The sequence below is a fragment of the Triturus cristatus genome, chromosome 4_1 (assembly GCF_964204655.1).
Source record: "Triturus cristatus chromosome 4_1, aTriCri1.1, whole genome shotgun sequence".
In the NCBI taxonomy this organism is placed as follows: Eukaryota; Metazoa; Chordata; class Amphibia; order Caudata; family Salamandridae; genus Triturus; species Triturus cristatus.
Window position 1 is genome coordinate 812123977 of NC_140585.1, and position 20938 is coordinate 812144914.

The 20938-nt window shown below is 42.4% G+C and overlaps 1 protein-coding gene across 2 annotated transcripts in view; it reads right to left on the bottom strand.

Annotated features, from left to right (window-relative positions):
• Nucleotides 1-20938, bottom strand: part of GRIP1 (glutamate receptor interacting protein 1) — a 1150044-nt gene that overhangs the window by 921246 nt on the left and 207860 nt on the right. The window lies entirely within an intron of this gene.

Sequence of the window (20938 nt, forward strand, 5' to 3'; positions counted from 1 at the left end):
ATAAATTCATACACCCACTCACACCCCCACACAACATTCAAACAGCCACTCACACACCCAGAAAACCACTCACAAACCCATTCACAGACATATTGAGTCACTTGAATACCCACTGACAGACCTATTCAGTCATGCACACACCCAGTGACAAATCCATACATCCACTCATACACATATACAGCCACTCAGATGACATATGTTAGAAACAGTTTCAATCAGCAGTACAAAAAGAATAGTAATTTAACTTATGCAGTAGCTCAGTATATATCTTTAAGTCTCAGAAACTTTTACAAAACACTTACACTCACTGGATGATGTCATTAATGAGGTCATCAACGATGTCACTGACCATGACATGAGTGTTGTAATATGTGAGGTCATAAGCAGTACATTATGGGGGCAAAAGTTATAGTTAGGTCAGGTAACTATAACTGCTAAATTGCTGTGGTTTTGTGCATGTAAAATCCGAGCCCATCTATAACATCCCTGTAACCTTTGTTTTTCCCAGTGAATATATATACATATACACACATAAATATACACATATATACACACACACATACATATATATATATATATATATATACACACACACACATACATTTATAAATATACATTTATAAATATACATATATATATATATATTCACTGAAAAAACCATAGGTTTCACACACGTTATAGTTAGGAATTAGCATTTAAAAAACCTTGCAAATTCACTGAAAAAACCATAGGTTTCACACATGTTATAGTTAGCGGAAATTTTACTGATAAAAAACCAATGAAATTCCCCCGTTATAGTTAGTGCAGGCAACTATAACTCACGCGACCGCAATCCTCTGCTGATGCTAATACTGTATTTAGACACTTATTTGCCCATGTCTTCTTCCATACATTTTTAGCTATACATATATTACAAATATTTTTTTTTCATAAAGACACATGTCATCAGCAGAAGATTGCGGTCGCGTGAGTTATAGTTGCCTGCACTAACTATAACGGGGGAATTTCATTGGTTTTTTATCAGTAAAATTTCCGCTAACTATAACATGTGTGAAACCTATGGTTTTTTCAGTGAATTTGCAAGGTTTTTTAAATGCTAATTCCTAACTATAACGTGTGTGAAACCTATGGTTTTTTCAGTGAATTTGTACGGTTTTTTAAATGCTAAGTTACTTTACGCCATTCGTGGCGTGCGCGCCCACTTAACGCAGTTCGTTCCGTGCGCGCACGGTGCGCTTCGCGCACCGTGCGCGCACAGTAAGCACGCGGTGCGCTTCGCGCACCGCGCGCCCACTTTACGCAGTTAGTGCCGTGCACGCACGGTGGGCACGCGGTGCGCTACGCGCACCGCGTGCCCACGTTACGCTAGATGGGCCATGTACGCACGATGCGCTTCGCGCACCGTGCGCACATGGAGGACATATGATGCACTTCGTTTTGAAAGGTAATATTTTAATTTTTCGTAAATTTGATAAGCCATGCACAAATGGTGCCCTTCGGGCACCATTTGCACACGGGGTGGACAGAGTGTGGATAATTTTTTTAATTTTTTTTTTTTTTTTTAATATTATAGTTTATCTCATCTATTAGAAGCCATGCACAATTGGTGGCCTTCGGCCACCAATTGCACACGGGGTGGTGAGAATGTGGATACGTTTTTTTTTTTAAATATTTTTTTACCGTACGCGTACGGTAAGCGTAATCGGCGAAATTAGCGAAAAAAAAATACATCCGTTTTTGGCCTTGGGGGATCTTTGGGGACTCCCTCAACATGGCTATGTGTGTGGGAGCTGTCTAAACAGCCCCTTTACATGTTTTTGTGCTTTGTATTTTCATCATCACTCTCAGTGCGAGAGAGAAAATGGCGGCCGCCGCTTCCTGGTTTCGGCCGATTCGAATGTTTACTAAGATCTAAGAGCCAATCAGAATCGCGCGCGCGCACGCCACCGTACGCGTACGGTAAGCGTACAGTAAGCGCACCGTAAGCTGGCTCAGATATATATATTGATTTAAAGGCTATTTTCTCAGAATCTACTGAACAGATTTACACCAAACCTACAAAAGGCACTTCTTTGACCTGAGGACTACCTCTCTGCCAAATTTCAAGTAATTCTGTTCAGCCGTTCGGGCTGTAGCCCTGTCTAAAGGTCCTATGGAAAAATGCATGGGAAAAACGCGTTTTGGGACCCCCCTTTTATCTCAGCCCCCGCTTGACGAATCCCCCCGAGACTTTCAGGGTATGAGCGGAGCGTAGCGCCCCACCTATTTTGAAAAATTCGCGAGGATTCGTCGACCGGCGCCAAAGTTATTCAAAATAGAATGTTGCGGATTTCCTATGGAAACGTGGTCCTAACTATAACTACCTACTGGCGACCGCCAGTAGGTAATATATATATATATATATATATATATATATATATATAGTATAAAATGCATAAATAACACATGGAAATATCACATTGGAGATATTTTATTCAGAATTTGACCATTTCTGGGATAGTACTGACAGCTGGGCTTTTTTGCCAACTAACCAAGTTATCTAGAGTGCTGAGCATACCTGAACATATCTGCCGTTGGTGGCATGTTTATTTTTTTTTTGGTCAGAGCTTCCTCGCAAATAGTCTAGAATGGACTTTCCATTTTATTATGGGGCAAAGTAATTTTTTAATTTGTTAGTTCTAGTTTTGGAATTAGCCAAGACCTTTTGAATTTTCTGAAATTATATGCATAATACATTATAGGGGCTAACGGCTAGCCTTTTTGATCCACTGGTTTATTGTTGGGTCATTTACATTTATCTCTAGCCCAACATGGGGCAATGGATGAGCCTACTTCAGCCTTTGGCTACCTTCACTGTAAGTGATGGCATTCTGCCCCTTGACAAGCAGCACCACCAATACAAGTAATTCCCTTTGGTGCCAGGGGCCACTATGACAATATGTACTTTTTCAGGTCAAAATTATTTTTGTTTTTAGCCATTGGTTTCTTTTAGGTTGATGAGGGCTGCTTCCATCTTCCCCAAAAACGAAGTTTTTAAAAAAGCATAAAAAGCATTGATAAAACCAAAAGTCTCTCGGCCAACACTAGACCTAATGGCTTTGCAAATTTCTTTTACAATAGTTGCGTCAAAGGAAATAAACATTGGTTACAAAGTACAAAAGGACAAATAAATTCTTTAACAATGCTAAAGAAGGGTAAAATTATATTTACAAGTATCTTCTCATCGATTAAGTTCATTTGAGGACAATCCATATTAAGACCATCGAAAAGAAAAAATATCACGCAAAGAGAGAGAAAAGAATACAGAGGAAAAGAGAAGAGACTTATGATTAACTATATAAAGACGATTGAAGCATTATAAGCCATTACAACCAATTACTATTATAGTACCAAATGTTCTAACCAACAAACCCTGCACATATGACTAGAAAAAGAGGGTGGGGAGCCCGCATTATCTCCATTTTACTGCTATCTCTCATTACCCCCCATTTATGTTCAAATTTTCTTATTGCATGATTTCCTCTAGTCTTAGCCAGAGACATCTCCCTTTCCAATATTTCTCTCAAAGCTATCCACCATTCTAATGCCCTTGGAGAAATTGGAGATATCCATGCCCGAGCAATGCACAATCGAGCGGTAACTATGATCATAGAAAAAAGAGATCTTAAATCCAGGTCTGGTTCAAACTTATACCCAAGCATGATCTCTCTGTCAATTGGAAGTCTAGACCTTGGCGAGTCTTTACGATTTGAACCATCTCCTTTCAATACACATTCAACCTTGGACAAGTAGCAAACATGTGCAGAATACCAGCAGCAACCAAACCACATTTTGGGCATTTGCCCATATCCCCCAGAAACATTTCCTTGGTGTGAGCCCAGGTATCTGTTCTGTCAGGAGTATAGTATAACATACATATAGTTCGAAATTGGTGCAATTTTAAACTGATAGAATGTACTGACTCATTTAGCGTTCACAATGCATTGTTGCAAACATATGCAAGCATTTCACAATATCTTGCATAGTTCCAATCCCAATGGGCATATTGATAAGAAATAATAATATTAAACAAAGTAGCTCCTATAGCTCTCTTCATATTTGTATTCTGATCCTGGGCTGAAAATCTAAAAAGGATTGGAAGGAACACACAATCCATACAAGTTCAAAGAGGAAGGAGCTGAAAACAGATTACTTACTCATATTCTAAGGACGGCTGGATTTAGAGTAGGAGACGTCACTTTAAACGTAATTTTTAGGCAACAGGGCTCTTTGGAGAATGGAATTAATGCAACAGGCCCTTGTTATTTGACAATGTCACTGACTATCAATGTAAACAGTTTGGGGTTTTACCACTCTTGATCATTAGGTTAAAGAAGAAATCTCTCATTAAGAAATTACTTTCTTGTATTTTGATGGAAATCTTGACACTGTGTGATTTGGTTTTACTATTGAGGGTGTTGTGCGACAGAATATTTAGTGCGTATCACTACTAGTTACAATACTGATATCACGGTGACTCATAAGAGTACCTCCATGTAGCAGTAATATGTACAGTAGTGGTAGTACTAGTAGCTTCATTATTGATGATACTATAAGGTAATTAGAACATTCTGCCACTAGAGGGCAGAATGTTCTAACAAATAAAACAAAGGCTTCTGGGAGCGCGAGGGTGAAAAAAAAAAAATTGGAATGTAGGAGCTCCAGGTTTATACCAGCCTTTATAACCCCGGAGCTACTCCATTGTTTTCAATGGAGCACCCAACATTCCAATGTTCTAAAGAGTATTAGAACATTGGAATGTTGGGAGCTCCATTGAAAACAATGGAGTTCTCCAGGCTTTTAATGGCTGAAAGAAACCGGAAGCTCCACATTCCAATGTTTGTTCACATCAGTTGCTGTGAACAAAAGGCCTCACAGAGCCCAAGGGGAATTTATTCCCCTTGGGCTCCGTGAGGCCTTTGTTTTACACATGATTATTCTGCCCTCTGAAGGGGAATATTAAAAAAAAGCCTTAGCAGGTTCTACCGGCCATTAAAGGCCCGTTCCTTTGTTAAATGCCCAAGCTCAAGGGGCCTTTAATGGCAGGTACAGCCCACTACGGCGGGCTCTAAGGCTATAGTAATTTGTAGCATAGCAGTGCGATTGGAAGTAGTGCCCTAGTAGCGCTAGTTGAAGTGTTTGAAGTAGCAGTGGCACTTTTAGCATTAGCAGTACTCCACCTTGCAACAATCGTAGTCTAGATGCAAATTGAAGTAGTAATGAAGAAAGCTATTAATAGAAATAACAGTAGTAGTATTAGAATTACTACTAGTTGTAATCATGCCAATTAGAGTACTCATAATATGTCAGTAGTAGTGATGCATGTAACATTAGGGGTAATACTACTACAAGTAGTAGTAGTAATATTATATGTAACATTAGTGATTGTAATAGTGCTACTAGAAATATATCATTAATTGTTATGGCATTAAAATCACTACTAATATAAGTAGTAGCAATGCTAGTAGTACAGGAGAGGTATAAATGAGTCTAGTCGAAGGGGTAGTACCAGAAGTAAACACTGCACTCACTGGGGTCCTGGGAATAGCATGAGACCCTAGAGTTTTCAGGTCCACTTTTCTCTTTGTGGCACGTGTATCCTTCCACCTCAGACTGGACTCTAAGGTAAAACCCCATCAGGCCATCACTGCTTGCACTGGAAGGGCGAGAACACTTTCCACCAGTCCAAGAAAGGGCGCAGCAGGCAGCGGTGGGATGCGGACAATATTCCAGCCATGTTGCTCACCAGGAACTGCGGACACAGGCCCGATGCGAGATCCAGCTCCTGTGAGGGACCGTGGCCTGCTTGTCAAGTCTAGTTTGTAAAGCTGTGCGCCCTGCAGGTTAAGCAGAGCGGTGCCCTATTTACTTCAGCCCTTCATCCACCGTCAACATCAAGAGACTGATGAAGACCGAATCCAGGGACGAGGGCAAACACACCATCAGAGCCTTCCTTATGCGGCCAGTGGGACGCAGCACGCATCTTTTGAAAATTGTTCCTGACCCCCGGAGAATCAAAAGGAGCAAACATATTCATGCTGACAGCCAAATGGAGCAAAGCACAGTGCGGAAGTAGGAGAAACGCAGATACGCTACCAGGCTTTCCGCAGAGCAAAGCTCCTTTTTGTTCCCTCCTTAACTACAGCGGCATTCCTGCTTTGAGATCAGCAACAGAGGGAGCCATGTTTAAAACGTCTGTACGAAAGTTGATTACGTAGAAATGACACCACTATCGCCTGCTCGGCTTTGCAGAATGCCATCAAGTGGTACAATGTATATGCTCTTTACAGACACAACAACATATTAAATACAAGCACTGGCAAAGGCAATAGATGTCGAAAGACATTGGCCAACCTTCTGCCTTTCCTAGTGTTTGTTGCTGATGCTAAACAACATCAGAAATAAAAGAGAAACAATGCTTGTGGCTTCTGCTGCTCAGCAGTAAAGAAATGAAAGCACAAATCTATCCCCAATATGATCCTCTATGTCAGTACATGCGTTACCACACATGTGAGCACGTCATCACACAGCAGCCCTTTTGGTTTATTAAAATGTACCATTCTTAGACTGCAGACACCAATCTTTGCACAGTATATTTTAGGTCATGCCTGAGCTTGCTGTATTTAGGTAGGGACTTGAAGTTCTGCTCACTCTGCGCACAATTATTCATCGGCTTGTGTCATTGTTCACTGTAAACTGTGGCTTTTCATTGGTCAATAGGCTTAGTAGTCCCTCCATAATACCACCTTGTCTCATTTTGTAACCTCCCATGGCGACATACCCTGTCACATGTGTTGTAACTCAGCAGGATTCAATTACAGTCTCCAAGTACTATTTTCTCAAATAGCTTTGTTGCAGGACACGCTCCGGAGCGCATTAAAAACATTTTTATAGCACGGGCGCCGAACGCATTTGCAATGCAATAGGTCTCGCATTTCAAGAGTTTATGCTATTGGCATTGTAAATGACAATGCCTTTTATTTATCTGTTTTTAAAACAACATTAATAATAGGCATTGTCATTTAAAATGCCAATAGCTCAAACTCCCGTAAATGCGAGACCTATTGCAATGCAAATGCTTGTTTAAAAAATGGTACGCAAAAGCACATTTAGAGAATGGAGTGGCCATGTAGCAAATTGCAGCTGCTAGACCCACCTTAAAAGTAAACAAAACAAGCATTGGCATAGCCAATAGGACTCGCCTTTGGGACCTTATAAGTGTTTAGCCATGCAACAGTTGCATAACTAAATACTTATAAGGTCCCAAAAGCGAGACCTATTGGCTATGCCAAGCGGCCGTCTGGCCGCGAAAGTGAAAGTGATCGCGATCAAACATCAAAGTGGCCGTGCGGCCGTGAAAGCGAAAGTAATCTCGGTAAAGCGCGGCGCGCACGCCCGCGCACATGCACTGTAGCTCTCGGCTGGCCTGGTAGCACTTTTTGGAGCCCTCTCAATATGTCTCGCCAGACCTGCGCATGCGCTGGGTCAGGCGAGACCTAAAAACGGGACGTTGGGGTGCAGGGGTGCAACTCAGGAGTACTGGGGTGGGGGAAGCAAGTCAATGCCGCAGCTGAGTGACAATAAACAGGAAGGAGTGGGGAAGCAGTAGAGTGGAAGGAGACATATAAAATAACAGTTGAGCGAGATGTGGAGGGACGGAGGTGGCAACAACAAGATGGGAGGTGGAAGAGCAACACGGAGAATGCTGGAGCAGTGGGGATGTGTAGGAGTGAAGCAGCAAACAGAATAGAGGAGAAGAAAGTAAGAAAATGCATGCACTTTGGAGTGCTGAAACAAAGAAAAGTAAGAAGTGCCTTTAACGTAGCATTGGAAGGCTTCAAGTCATCTATTCAAAAGGATGGTAAAGAAGCTATGTTCTGGGGGAGGAACAAACCAAAGAAAGGACGCCATTAAATAAAAAGCAAGCAAATGAGACTGACAAGAAAGTCAACCAGTGATAAGCAGTTGGCTAACCCAATGCCCACCGTAACAAGCATTGGCATAGCCAATAGGTATCGCTTTTGGGACCTTATAAGTGTTTAGCCAAGCAACAGTTCCATAACTAAATACTTATAAGGTCCCAAAAGCGAGACCTATTGGCTATGCCAATGCTTGTTTCTGTTTATTACTGCTCTGTAGTAATGGCGGCACACAGGTGCCACCATTACTACATAGAAGTAATAAACAGGAGAAAAAAAACATCAAAGCGGCTGTGCGGCCGCGAAAGTAAAAGTGATCGCATTCGCGATCAAAGGGCCGTGCGGCCGCGAAAGTGAGGCGCGCGCGCCCACGCACATGCACTGTAGCTCTAGGCTACAGCGGTAGCACTTTTCTGAGCCCTCACAAAAAGTCTCGCCAGATTAGCACATGCGCTGGGTCAGGCGAGACCTAAAAATGGGGACTGTATACAATACGTCTTTTGATACTACAGCCTTCTTTAGGCGAGACTTGAAGTGCTTCCAGGGGAGCTGATGCACCGCTACTTCTTACACGACCAGACTCTGCTTGCCAGCTGCCCTCAGTCTTTGAAAAGAATAATTAGTGACCTGGAAAAATCTGCTGCGAAGCCATTTGCCAGGCTCAGTGTTGAAACCTGACATCCTTTGACATTGCAGTCTGTCACACTCCATAAACCTGTGCGACGGGGAGAGGAAGAATTGCATAAAATTAAGTAGCCATGAAGTTTCAGGATTTTTTTGTAAATGAAAATGAATAATAATAATTTGTTCAACAAATTATGTGCATAACCTTCATAGAGTATCTACGTGTTTACATCAATTTAGGTGAGATTATTAGAACTGCGATGCACCTGTGTGTTTGCCGAATTAAATGGAGATTTATTTGCCAGAAACTGGACCTGCATTTCTGAAGGTGAATAAGCTACAACTGTCTCTAGGCCGGACCTAAAAAATGCAATGTTTAATGCAGAGTAAACCATGATCCCTGAGAGGAAAGCCTCTGCCAAAAGCATGACCTGGAAGTGAAAGAAACCAGTAATCACAGTGAAGAAAACACACAGACTTTGAAATAACATTGAAATTGTGGCCAATACTAACGAGAGACAAGAAAAGTGTATATACTCCGTGGCTTTACTGTAATAATTCTTGTATGAAATGCTAGGCCAAGAAAGTGGCTCGTATTATGGATCTACTGAAGTCGAGGATAATCTCATGAGATCTGCAGAGGACAGAATGGGCTTGTCATAAAATGTTGATGAAAGCGGATTTCAAATTACCAGAGGCCCGCTTACACAAAGATTTCCATGTAGTTTGTATTTGAAAATTAGCCGGACAATTTATTTTGCTTAGAAAACAAAAAGGCTGTTACCACCTTGATTCACGGGGGCCGTTCAATTCCCCATCACAAAGGAGGAGCTCACTGTGATTGACAGGTCATTATGCGGCATCTGTGGCACTCAGACATCTGGACCTGCCATCTAATGACACATTGAGACAATGTTTTTCCAACACCGCGAGCTTTGAGAACTGTTGTGGGACTTTGGAGACTCTTTTTTGCATCTTCGCAGACATTAATCAATATTTTTCTGAGACAAACAACCAAGACACATTCATGTGATAATGGGCTATTAAATAGATTAAAAAAAATACAATTAGGGGAGATTCATTTATTCTCAGTTCCTATTGTGCCTTATTTATAAAAAATCAATTGATCAACCAAAAAGGATGCAGGATATTTAAGGAGAGTAAATGAAGAAGCCAGAATATTGAGTTACCCTGTGGAAGTTCAGATATGAACCCTGAAATAAAGACAGAGGGGACAAACTGCACTGATTGTCCCCAACCCATATCGTTCAGAAAAATAAATGGACATCGCTGTTTTCACAGAAGTAGCCGCATTGATATGGATGGAATCCTGTTGCTTATCAAGGAAAATAGAAATTGATTTTATGCATGCTGGGGGTCTTATCTTTCCTGAAGAGGGCTTTAAACAAGTACATGAGCTGAATCTTTGGTATCAGTGATAATTAAGAGTGATGACAGATGTCAAGGCCATTCTATAGAAGAGCACACCGGCCCAGGGTCAGGGGTACAAGGCCTTAAAGGGGAGAATATTTAGGATGGGCTAGTTGAGGGAGGTGGAAGGGAAAATAAGAGTCGGATGATATACACAGAAGAGGCAGTGATGATGTCAGGATGTTCAACTGAATATCCGAGTTATTGATTCATAATCATTTGTTAATTATTTAATACATGATTGGAATCCATTTGCTGATACTGCTGTTCATGAATGAAGGAAAATGAACAAAGATGACTGAGTGCGATTATGCTTGATATGTTTAAGAAAAAATTAATAACACACAATTGAAAAAAGATTGACAAAGAGACATTGAAAACAGTGACAAGAAGGTCAATAAAGAACCCCTCCCATCCGATAACTGGACCTGGATATAACTAATAAATAAGCTGGGTGGATTGTAGTTCATAGCAGAAGAATGAATAAGAGTATGAGCAGGTAATCAATCGTTGGTAGTTAAACAGGATCAACATAGGGATAGGCATGAAGAAAGGCATCAATCTCAATAAATGAGGCTATTACGAGCCAAGATAATCGACTTCAAAGGACAACCCTTTTTGGGAAAATATTTTCTTCGCCACAACAGAAGATAGAGCAGTGCCATGGTGGGTTAGTAATCCACTGCATCTTACGGTAGTGCAACTCGAGGAAGTAGCCTAATGCAAGTTTAGGGGTGTCTAGACCAGAAGAGGGGTAGGAACAACTCCGAGAAAGACACTGGCCCCACAAGATTACTCTGTAGAGGGTTTATGGGGTCCATCCAAAATGTTTAAAGCACCAGACAAAGAAAGCCACAGACACCTCAAAACAGGAAATATAGGGCCCACTCAGAAATGCTAAAGGTGTGGCCCACTGATGCGTGTGAAACAGTAATACTGTGAAATAAATGTTGATAGACTCGAAGAAAGAGAGGGCTAGCAAGGGGTAAGGTTTACCAGAAGAAAACACAAAAGGAGAGAAAAAGGCAGGGTTGAGCTGACCATAAACAACCAAACAAGGAAGTATCCCTTAGCCTTTCCGCTATTCCCATGAATACCCAGGGTGATATGGTAGAGAGGGGGCGCATTTTGTAGATGGGAAGATCGTGCGATCCAGGAGAAGGGAGGCATGGGACAGACAGGTCTTGTGGCAACAAACTGCACTTAAAAAGGCCATTGTAGTTTAAAGAAGGACAAGAGCTGGGTGACTGTAGCAAGGCTTGGAGGGCTGTCTACAACGAGAGGGCCAAAAGCAGGTTAGGGAAGGAACGCAGCAAGATCAGGAGGGCAGGGTCAAAAACTTCTGCCCGCATAGAAATAGTCAAAGAGAGCATTGCAGGAACGGAAGCTGAGCCCAATAACGTCTGTCCACAGAGAATAGGGCAACAAGAGAAGAGTGGGAAAAGAAGTTGCCAAGGTATGGAGGGCTTGTTCTGCTAGTACTACCCACAAAGAAGGACCCAGGATAAGAAGCTGGAGAGCAGAGTGAGAAAGAAATGCATAACGGTGTGGAGGGTGGGGCCAGATAACCCCCCCCCCCCCTAAAGTCTAAGGAGACATAGGTGGAAAAAAGGGATTAGGATTTGTAGACAATATTCAGGGAACTCTATGCACATGAGAAAACCATAAAGATGATATCAGGCCCTGGCAAACCCAGGAATAAGTGGAGAATCTGTGTTCCACACAAATGAAAAATGGAGGTGACTTTCAGATGCCGGGCTTCACACTTGAAGGCTAACACCCTGCGCAGTAATGGGTGAAAGAGCAGCAAAGGAACTGCTCTTCATCACAATTGTCTATGAATCTTTCCCTTAAAATGAACAACTGTTGTCAAAATGGATAAAGGGAGAAAGTATTACTATCACATTGAGTATGGTTTGAGTCTTGTGCTACCCATGGTCCTCAAGAAGACAATAGTCTACCCTCTTCATGAAGTCTTTGCATGAAAATAGATCCGTACAGTAGGTAACATATTGGCTAACATCATTCAAGTGTTTTAACTTGCAAAGAGCTCTGATGCCCGTATAACTAGGGTCACTCTATTAAAATACTTAAAATTGATTTTAATGTGTGCATGTATTTTAGAAATAGGGAATAAAGTTGGTTAATGAATTTCTTGTTTTACTTTACCTCTGAATATATATTAATAGAGACTTTTCAATTCACCAACATAAACAACATTTCATCTGTTAATCAGTTTCATAAGTATAAACATCTGGGTCGTGGCTTGGCAGGGAATGGAGTAGAACGCAGCTAGTCCTTGCTCCGAGCTCACACAGGCCGTTAAGCATCCATCCGCTTGCATCACGGTTCAGGCTCCTCCCTGATCTGCCTGGGTCGATCCCCCTGATAATCCCAGACCCAATACTCGCCTGATGGCTAACCTAGACCCTGCTTTCGCTGTGAAGCGGTGATGGGCGGACCCACTCCTGAGACAGGGGAGCGCCCGCCATCTGACGCTGTGGGCTGCGGCGGCATCTAGATTTACCCTACGGTGTGCTCTGGGATCTGAGCCTGATTTTCAGCAGAGGTTGGTGTCTCCCAAGTTCCACTGGCTTGGGAGTGGAGCGATCCATATGGAAGCCCCCAGCCCGATTTCCAGACTTCACTATACCACCACAGCACCTCCCGGCCTTACAGGACTTGGTTGCTTTTCAATGAGCTACGCAGTCTATTCGCTACTTGGGGCTTAACAACACAAACTCCCTGCAGACCTGGACCAGTGTCAACTGGCCCCCACTACCATCAGACCATTTTAGAGGACTTGCGCATATGGAAATCGGTACACATCTTGTGGTTGGGACGGGTCAACGTGGTCAAAATGAATACTCTCCCTTGCATACTCGATCTGCTCCAGGCCCTCCAGACCTCTATCCTAGTGGATGATATCCACCGGCTACAGAAGGACGCTCATGCCTTTATATGGAATGGGAAGCCGCCCCGCATTTCCAATAACATACATATGCTGCCCAGAAACCGGGAAGGTTTTCCTGATCCAACTTTCTCGATTACTACTGAGCAGCACGTCTAAGGTTTATATACGAATGGGTGGTTACAGAGAGCGAAAACATTGGCTATATATGGATCATGTGGTGGCATGCAGGCCGTTCTGGGATTTGGCATGGCTACCAAAATCCCATCGCCCTCGTAGCGCTTATGTTGCGAGATATGGGATAGAATTGCAATCACCTATGGCCTCACCTAATTCCCCTCCCCGAATATTCTCATTGCACACAACCCGGAGTTCACACCGGGATTGCCTGTGGGATACCTACCCTTTTGGGAGAAAGCTGAAAGTAGGACAATGCAGGATTTATTCCAGGGCCCACAAATTAAATCATTTGAACAATGCAAATCTAAATTCAATATACCCGACAGACATAGGCATTAATATTTCCAACTGTGCCACTAGACACTTCACCCCCATAACATGCAGGGAGCGACGTATCCACTCACACCCTTCGAGAAACTGGTCCGCCACTTTGAGGGCTCTACTTTCCAGGACCTATAGCGTCCTTCAACAATCTAGACTCCTGCCTAACCACCCATACCATACGAAGTGGGAACTGGAGGGCGACACAGACATCACAGAGAAACAGTGGGAGCTTTTATGGTGGGAGATTCCCAAAATGCATCGTAGCATCCTACACCAGGAATCTGCCTACAAACTAATGTTCCAGAGGTATAACACTCCGGTGCGTCTGCATTTTATGTTCCCCACAACTCCTACTACATGCTGTATATGTAGGGCACAAGATGGTACCTTTAAACACATTTGGTGGGCGTGGACAGAAGTCACTCTTTTTTGGAAAGAAGACTTAAGCCATATTAAAAACACCCCGGAGTTCACTATCCCAGCAGACTACTGCAGGATTATACTAGGCCTACGCCTGACCACATTTGAGGCCCTAACTCATGCTGATTGGTACCTAAACCATCATATGATGGGTGCAGCCAAACAATTGCTAGAACTGGCTTGGAAGTCCCCTGCTCCCCCTCCTATTGGTTCCTGGTTCACTAGGATTTGGCAAACGATGGCGCTGGAGCATTTATCGCACAAGTTCTCTCACAGATAAGAAATTCATGCGACTATGGCAATCCTGCCTTGACAATTTCTCGTGATTCCAGCATCTTTGCTTTCAACCACCGAAGCTGCATGCTCTTCAACTCTTTGATTGGTCCTCTGATCTAGTGACTGCTCCTCTTTGTCGCTCTCTGCACTCATTATTGACAGGGACTCCATCGCTATCCCCGGCGTCCTCACATTATATCACTTGTTACCTTTGGCCTCTGTTCCCTGTACCTAGTCTTGCCTCCGATTCCTCTACAACTGGCAGCGAGGTCCTCCCCTAGATTCAGCAACAGCGGATAACTTCCCCCTTCTCTGTTCTTTGTTGGGTTTGTAGTAATTTCCTTTTTGGGACAGTACCTGTTCGGGGCGCTATCATAGATCCAACATGGACACAGTTATTTGCCTTCGATCCAGTTTAATATTGGATTGCTTCCCAGACATATTTTAAACCAGATGTCTGTTTCCAGATGTGCTCATTGTGGGAAATCACATACTGCATTACCCTTTAACTGATATATGATGAGACTTCAGTGGGGCTCACCTCAAGTTTTACATTGATTTCCCTCAAATGACGTTTGGATTGTATTGACTCTTCGACTTCTCGTGACACATCTTTTTTGTAGCTCTTTTGTGCTGTACTGTGGTCCATTTACATAGGCACCTTTCCATGTTATGTATGCAAATTACTCTGCAAACTCTAGTATATGGCCAGTACTTGTACTTACTGTAAAAAAAGTATAAACATCAAAGCGACTGCTGGCAAAGATATGCAACTAAATTGAACACGACTGAGAACATTTCCTTAGGACATGTAATCTTGCCAATTGATCACCAAGTGAAGCACTGCAATGGGAGTTAAGTGCAAAGAGTGCTTCTTCACTGGCAGCTTTGAAACCAGAACTCCTGGTCTAAACCACCAGCAAAGACTTCTCAGACTGGTTTAGCCATCTTCTATCATGTAATGAGGTATGAAAGCAGGCACAGGTTCTCACATTTTGGATTCCTTTCATCAGTCTTTGCCAGATGTCTGGTCCAAGGCAGAAAGGATAGAGAGATTTGCTCTCAAGGGGCTCGCTAAACTATATTGGGATAAAATCATCACTGGAGAATTTATTGGGTTATTGGCCATGAGCTTGGGTTTATATACACTGAAAAGGAGGTGGACAAGAACAATACTTGGATTGGGTCCATACAATTCAGACAGGAACACTACCTCTGAAGGCTTTCTTCAGCAGATATGAAGGGGTGGGAGGGTCATCGTCAATATGTAGTTGTTCCCTGGCGCACCTTGAGCACGAGGTCCAAATTATGTTCTCCCATTCATACTATATGAGACTCATGTGGTGTAAACCTATTGCATAGGCAGCAGGTGTTAGAAAAAGGTGACTTTCTGTCCTTGGACGTAAAGATTCAACTGTGCTGTGGATTACAGGAAACCATCCACGTATAATTGATATAGTCGTCATTGACCATTCTCAACAAGGCGACAAGTGGAGCAGCCGAGAATTATCACTGATTTGGAGATTTTTGAATACGTCGTATTGGATTGGTATTATTATTGCTGATATCTGGTGCGCAGATCATTTGTTTGCCCTGAAGAAGTCCTAGCAGTGTAGGACGAAACACGTTGGCTGGAGGATTTTTGGGAAAATAAAAGAAAATCGTTTATCATCAATTGGATTAAGTGGCCTCTCTTGCAGCAACTACTTTTTGATGAGAATATTATGGACACTTAAGTGAAGTTACAAGGAAGGGTGGTGCGGTTCTGATTTAGCAAAAAACTGTGCTGTGGATTCAGTTTAGCGCAGCTAATCCAAATTGGAGAGCACGAAGTCTAAGTTCTAAACATGCACTATAAAGGCCAAGTGGTGCGATTTTACGAGAATCTACCAACTTGAACTGACATTCTACCTAGTAGGGTTATACCATGAGCAAGGACTATCAAGGCGCTCTGTATAGTGTATTCAACATATTCCATAGGAGACTTGCAACAAGCATCTGTTTCTGAGAAATTGTTCCCTCTAGATTTAATACATGTTTAAAAGTCTATTTTCCAGATACATGCAACACACTACTGTAACTTCGAGGGCCTTTAGTAACCAGTCAAAGAATCCTTATGGTCCCAACAACAGTTCCCACAGTACAAAGAGTTGGAGACAATTTGCCTCAATGCGCCATCAGTTTCCAGGTCTAAATTTTCGTTCACAAGTCAAATGTTTGCCATAAATTTTGGTAAAAGGCACAGACTGAGGAAGAAAAGCCCAAACATAGGCTACAATTCATACATAATTTTGCCAGTGAAAGACATTGCAACGCATTGAGAAAGATGCACCAAACTTACTTTATTCACCACCCGACAATAACCAACAATACTGGTGAATAAAACAATACACAACTCACTCTTTCACTCCAAGTAATCTGCGAAAACGACTGACGAAAAACGCTTCCATCCTGGCAGAATGCTTGACAACTCTCCGCCTGCCTGATCAGTCATCTAAAGACATTCTCTCCTGAATAATCAATGATCACAGTGCAGCACTATTTCCATCACAATTCGTCCATTGTCAATGAGATCTGGCTATGATTCTTTATTAGGGAGAACAGCATCAGCCAGACAGCTTCCTTTGGAAACTGTATTCTCCCTTTCAACTTTTTCAGATATTTTTCTCCAGAGAAAGACAGTCACATAATCAATAGCGCAATAAATAGCAAATTAAATTCATGAGATCCAATCCCTGCCCGGCAGTATTGACTGTGCGAGCATCCTGCAGTTTATAAAGAGCTGACGACTTCTGCCCATTTAATTGAAAAACTCACTATTACTTGCAGAAATCCTTTAGAAGACTGAAGGGCTTGTGCCGGGTCATCCCTTTAAAGAGGAGAGGGGCGCTGGATAAGGCAAACGCTGAAATTTAATGCAGTTCTCAATTCCGCATGGCACATGCTCACTGCGACCTTTACCCGGAAATGCAAACATTTGGTATTTCCAATGTTGTTCTGTTATAATTATCTTTAATTTTTTGTTCACTTGAATGCCTGGACTTTGCATTTTCCCTGTTATATCTTCCTAAGTTTATCAAATGAATACACTAACAAAATCACACAATCCTGTCCATTTCCCTTGGAGCCAAACTGTTATTAGACACAGGTCCCCCCGCCCCTCCCAGGTGTTTCTAAAGCTACCAACTCACTGGGAATGACGGATACTAAATATCTCATCACACCGGCACTATGAAGCAGCTCCTGATTAAAGGATAACGCTATACCAAAACATTTAAATAAATTAGTAAAATCCCAAAATATTTCAGATACACTACATAGAAAAGTTGACATTTTCCATATTTCCATCTTTCCACTACGAAAATATTAATTATGTTTATTTCGTAGTGTGTACTGCACTAAATTACCAAAGGACAATCAAAATAAACCAGCAAGATCTACATAAAACAAACATTTACCATGCAATAGGTCTCACATTTGCAAGAGTTTAAGCTATTGGCATTGTAAATGACAATGCCTTTTATTGATCTGTTTTAAAAATTAACATAAATAAAAGGCATTGTCATTTACAATGCCAATAGCTCAAACTCTGACAAATGCGGGACCTATTGCATTAATATGGTGCACATTTCAGTCATAAGACCCTCAAACAAGAGACACTCCAAGAGCAACAAGCTTTGGGGGAGAGGTTTGGATGAAGGCAGAAGGATCAGCTACAGTAAACAAACCTTCTGCCGCTGTCCGTCATGTCTGCAGGGGCTCTAGGGATCTCGGAGCCACAAAAGTTCATGAAACACACCAGGGCGGTCACGTAGGGAAAGTGGGCGATGCCGAACTGCTGACGATAGGTGCACAGGCGCCATTGTTAAAGTTAAAGCGCCGCATTTTGCCACTGTTGAAAAAAATATTTGTTTTTTTTTTTAAAAGTTGATTTATGCAGCGCAGTTTGGTGCATTGAAAAAAAACTGTTTAAAGTTAAAGCGAAATGCATTGGTGCTTTAAAAAAAGCATTATTATGGCAAGGAACGTCTAACAAAGCTGCACACTGGTTAAATAAATAAAGACATGCAGTAGATAAACATTTTTTTTAAGCAGTTGAGAGTATGTCCTGCCTGTAACGGCAGGCAGGAGAAACTCATTAAAGAAAATAGTGCTCGGAGACTGTAATTAAAGTCTACAAGTAACAACGCACGAAAGAGAGCCAGTCCTTATGGGAGGTTACAAGGTGAGACATGGCAGTACAAAGGAGGGACTACTAAGCCTATTGACCAATGAAAAGCCACACTTTACAAAGGACAGTGACATGAGCCAATTTAAAATATCGGCGGTGCTTCAAGTCCATACCCGAATACATCATGCCTCGCAGAGCAGCGCATGCGCTGCCCAGGCTCAGCCTAAAAAAAAACAAAAGATTAAATCATTGACCATCGTTTGGTGGGGTAGGAGAGGAGTAATTCCCCATTTTAAAGGAAAGCAAATCAGAGAAAAAGAGAAAACCCAAGGCTGAAGTTCATCTGCCAATGACGATGAAGAACGAGAAGCAAGTACCTTCAAATAGGAAGTCAATGGAACAAGAAGGCTTTGATGGATTTCCAGAAGGGAACCACTCATTGGTCGGCTCTAACATTAAAAGGGAGCTGGTCCATGGACTAGTTGCAAGCACAGAGAACTATCATGTAGCTAACAAATTTACTTTAGAGTTGAGGTCTAATTTAAGTAAATCTTCTCACTACATGTTGATGCCTCACAAAATGCGGATGGTGGACATTCATTTGTCGAAGCATATGTAGTGGGATATTAGACTAGGATATGGGGTGCAAAAAACCGATTGCGGCTAGCTGACCACAGTCCTCTTTGTGAGTATCATTCAGTCGTAATGGAGGGCGACCTTTCTGACAAACGTCTGAAGGTAAAGCCATTGAGTTCAACTTGGGCTGTGAGGTTTCACATAACGAAGGATACAGTCACTTTTTTAAAAGACGGTAACCTGTGGACAAGTCACATTTTGCACCTTCTGAAGGTCCTGAACATGAGTAATGGGTAAGTAAGCATAGAGGGGATTTAGTCAAACTATTATCGCAAAGGGTTCCTTCCTGTCTGACAGCAACTACAGTGTATGACCAGGAGACCATTTTTCCCACATTCCACATGTGACATGCAGTGTCCTTAAAGTCTCTTTCCTGTCATCATCGGCCAGAGGGGACCTACTCCCTCTGAAAACCTAAATATCAATTGTAATCTTACAACATCACTGAATACAGCAAGTAACAGGACACATTCCCAGGGTCTTCTGTTTCCTCGGGTTACCAGTTCTTTGTTCCAGGCACCCAATGTATTCAGCATTACTGTTCTCAGCAGGGCTACAGTAGGAAACCTTGGGCTCATTTGTGACACAGTCCACAGCTTCAGTGTCCAGGGTGGGGAACCAGCAAAGACAACGAGGGGCTGGGAAGTACACTGACAACAGAGTATGTGGAAGCACATGGACAAAGGAGTGTTAACGGGCAATCAGGGAAGCACACAGACAACGGAGGTTGAAGAACATTGATAATGGAGGACCAATGGGGATTGGTAAGCACCCAAACAATGGAAGAAGGGCAGCGATGGGGTAGCACATGGACAATGGAATGTGGGTGGGCGGGGAAGGGGAAGCACATGGACAAAGAGAATGGGGAACCACGTGGACAATGGTGTATGGGTGGGCAGGGAAGGGGAACCACATGGACAATGGCGGGGGTCGGTGGGGGTTAAGGGGAAACAAACGCACAACAAAGGGGGTGAGGAATCAAGAACGGCAATGGAAGATGGATGATTGGATGATGGGGTAATGGGGGTAGTGAGAACTGCAACAGAGGAAAGGAGAGAAAGGGGAGAAACACGGGCGAGAAAGAGGAACAACAAAGTGCACAAAAGGAAAACACATGCACTCTTGTAGGGTGCTTAACCAAAAGGAAAAATTAGCTCCTGAAAAAGAAGCATTGGAAAGACACAAGTAATGGGTCCAGGCTCCAGGTGAGGGATAAACATCAGAAGAGGAAGGAAATCCCACAGAAGCTGATAAATAAGAAGCAAGCAAATAAGAGTGCAGATAAAGCCAACCAATGGTAAGCAATGGGCGGCTCCAAGTCCACTGTAACCTAACAATATGTCTCACAACAAACAGCACATGAGCTGCCTTAGAAGAGACCTAAAAAAGTAAGGACGGGAGCCATGGGGCAAACTTCATTGCTTCACATTGCAATCAGAGAGGTTTGGGTGCCACAACTAGGATGAAAGTTTGATTGACACAATCCAAAATATTGCGAAGGATGACTACGTTCAGTAGGTGCAGAAGAAAACCCTTTTATCCCCAAAGAAGGCAGGGAGAGAAGTTTGCTTTAAAAATTAAAAGTAACTTTCTGCATCCTTGAACCTAAACAACTGAACACATGACACAGGGCCTCATGTGTAGACGGTAAGCTAGAAGGAATTTAGAATTTTAGGCGGAGTCATCAATTCCCTTCACTTGATTGCATATTGATATTATATATTTATGTGGTAGTTTTAGGACTTTACTTCCGATACAGTTGAATTGAGTAACATGCAAGTTACATCACCAAGGGAAGCTCGGAGGGTTTTGGAGGAGTAAATGTGGGTTGTCATCTGTAAAGTTAGTAGGCACTAGGATATGTAAAAATATTGGCTACTACGCCTATAGACTAGGCAAATACTGATGCAGAATGTAGTTAGCTAGTAGCTATCTAAACGTGTGAGATGGGAATAAAAGTTACTGGTAAACTGAAGTGGTGTCTCTGGGTTAAAAGCTAACGGAAAG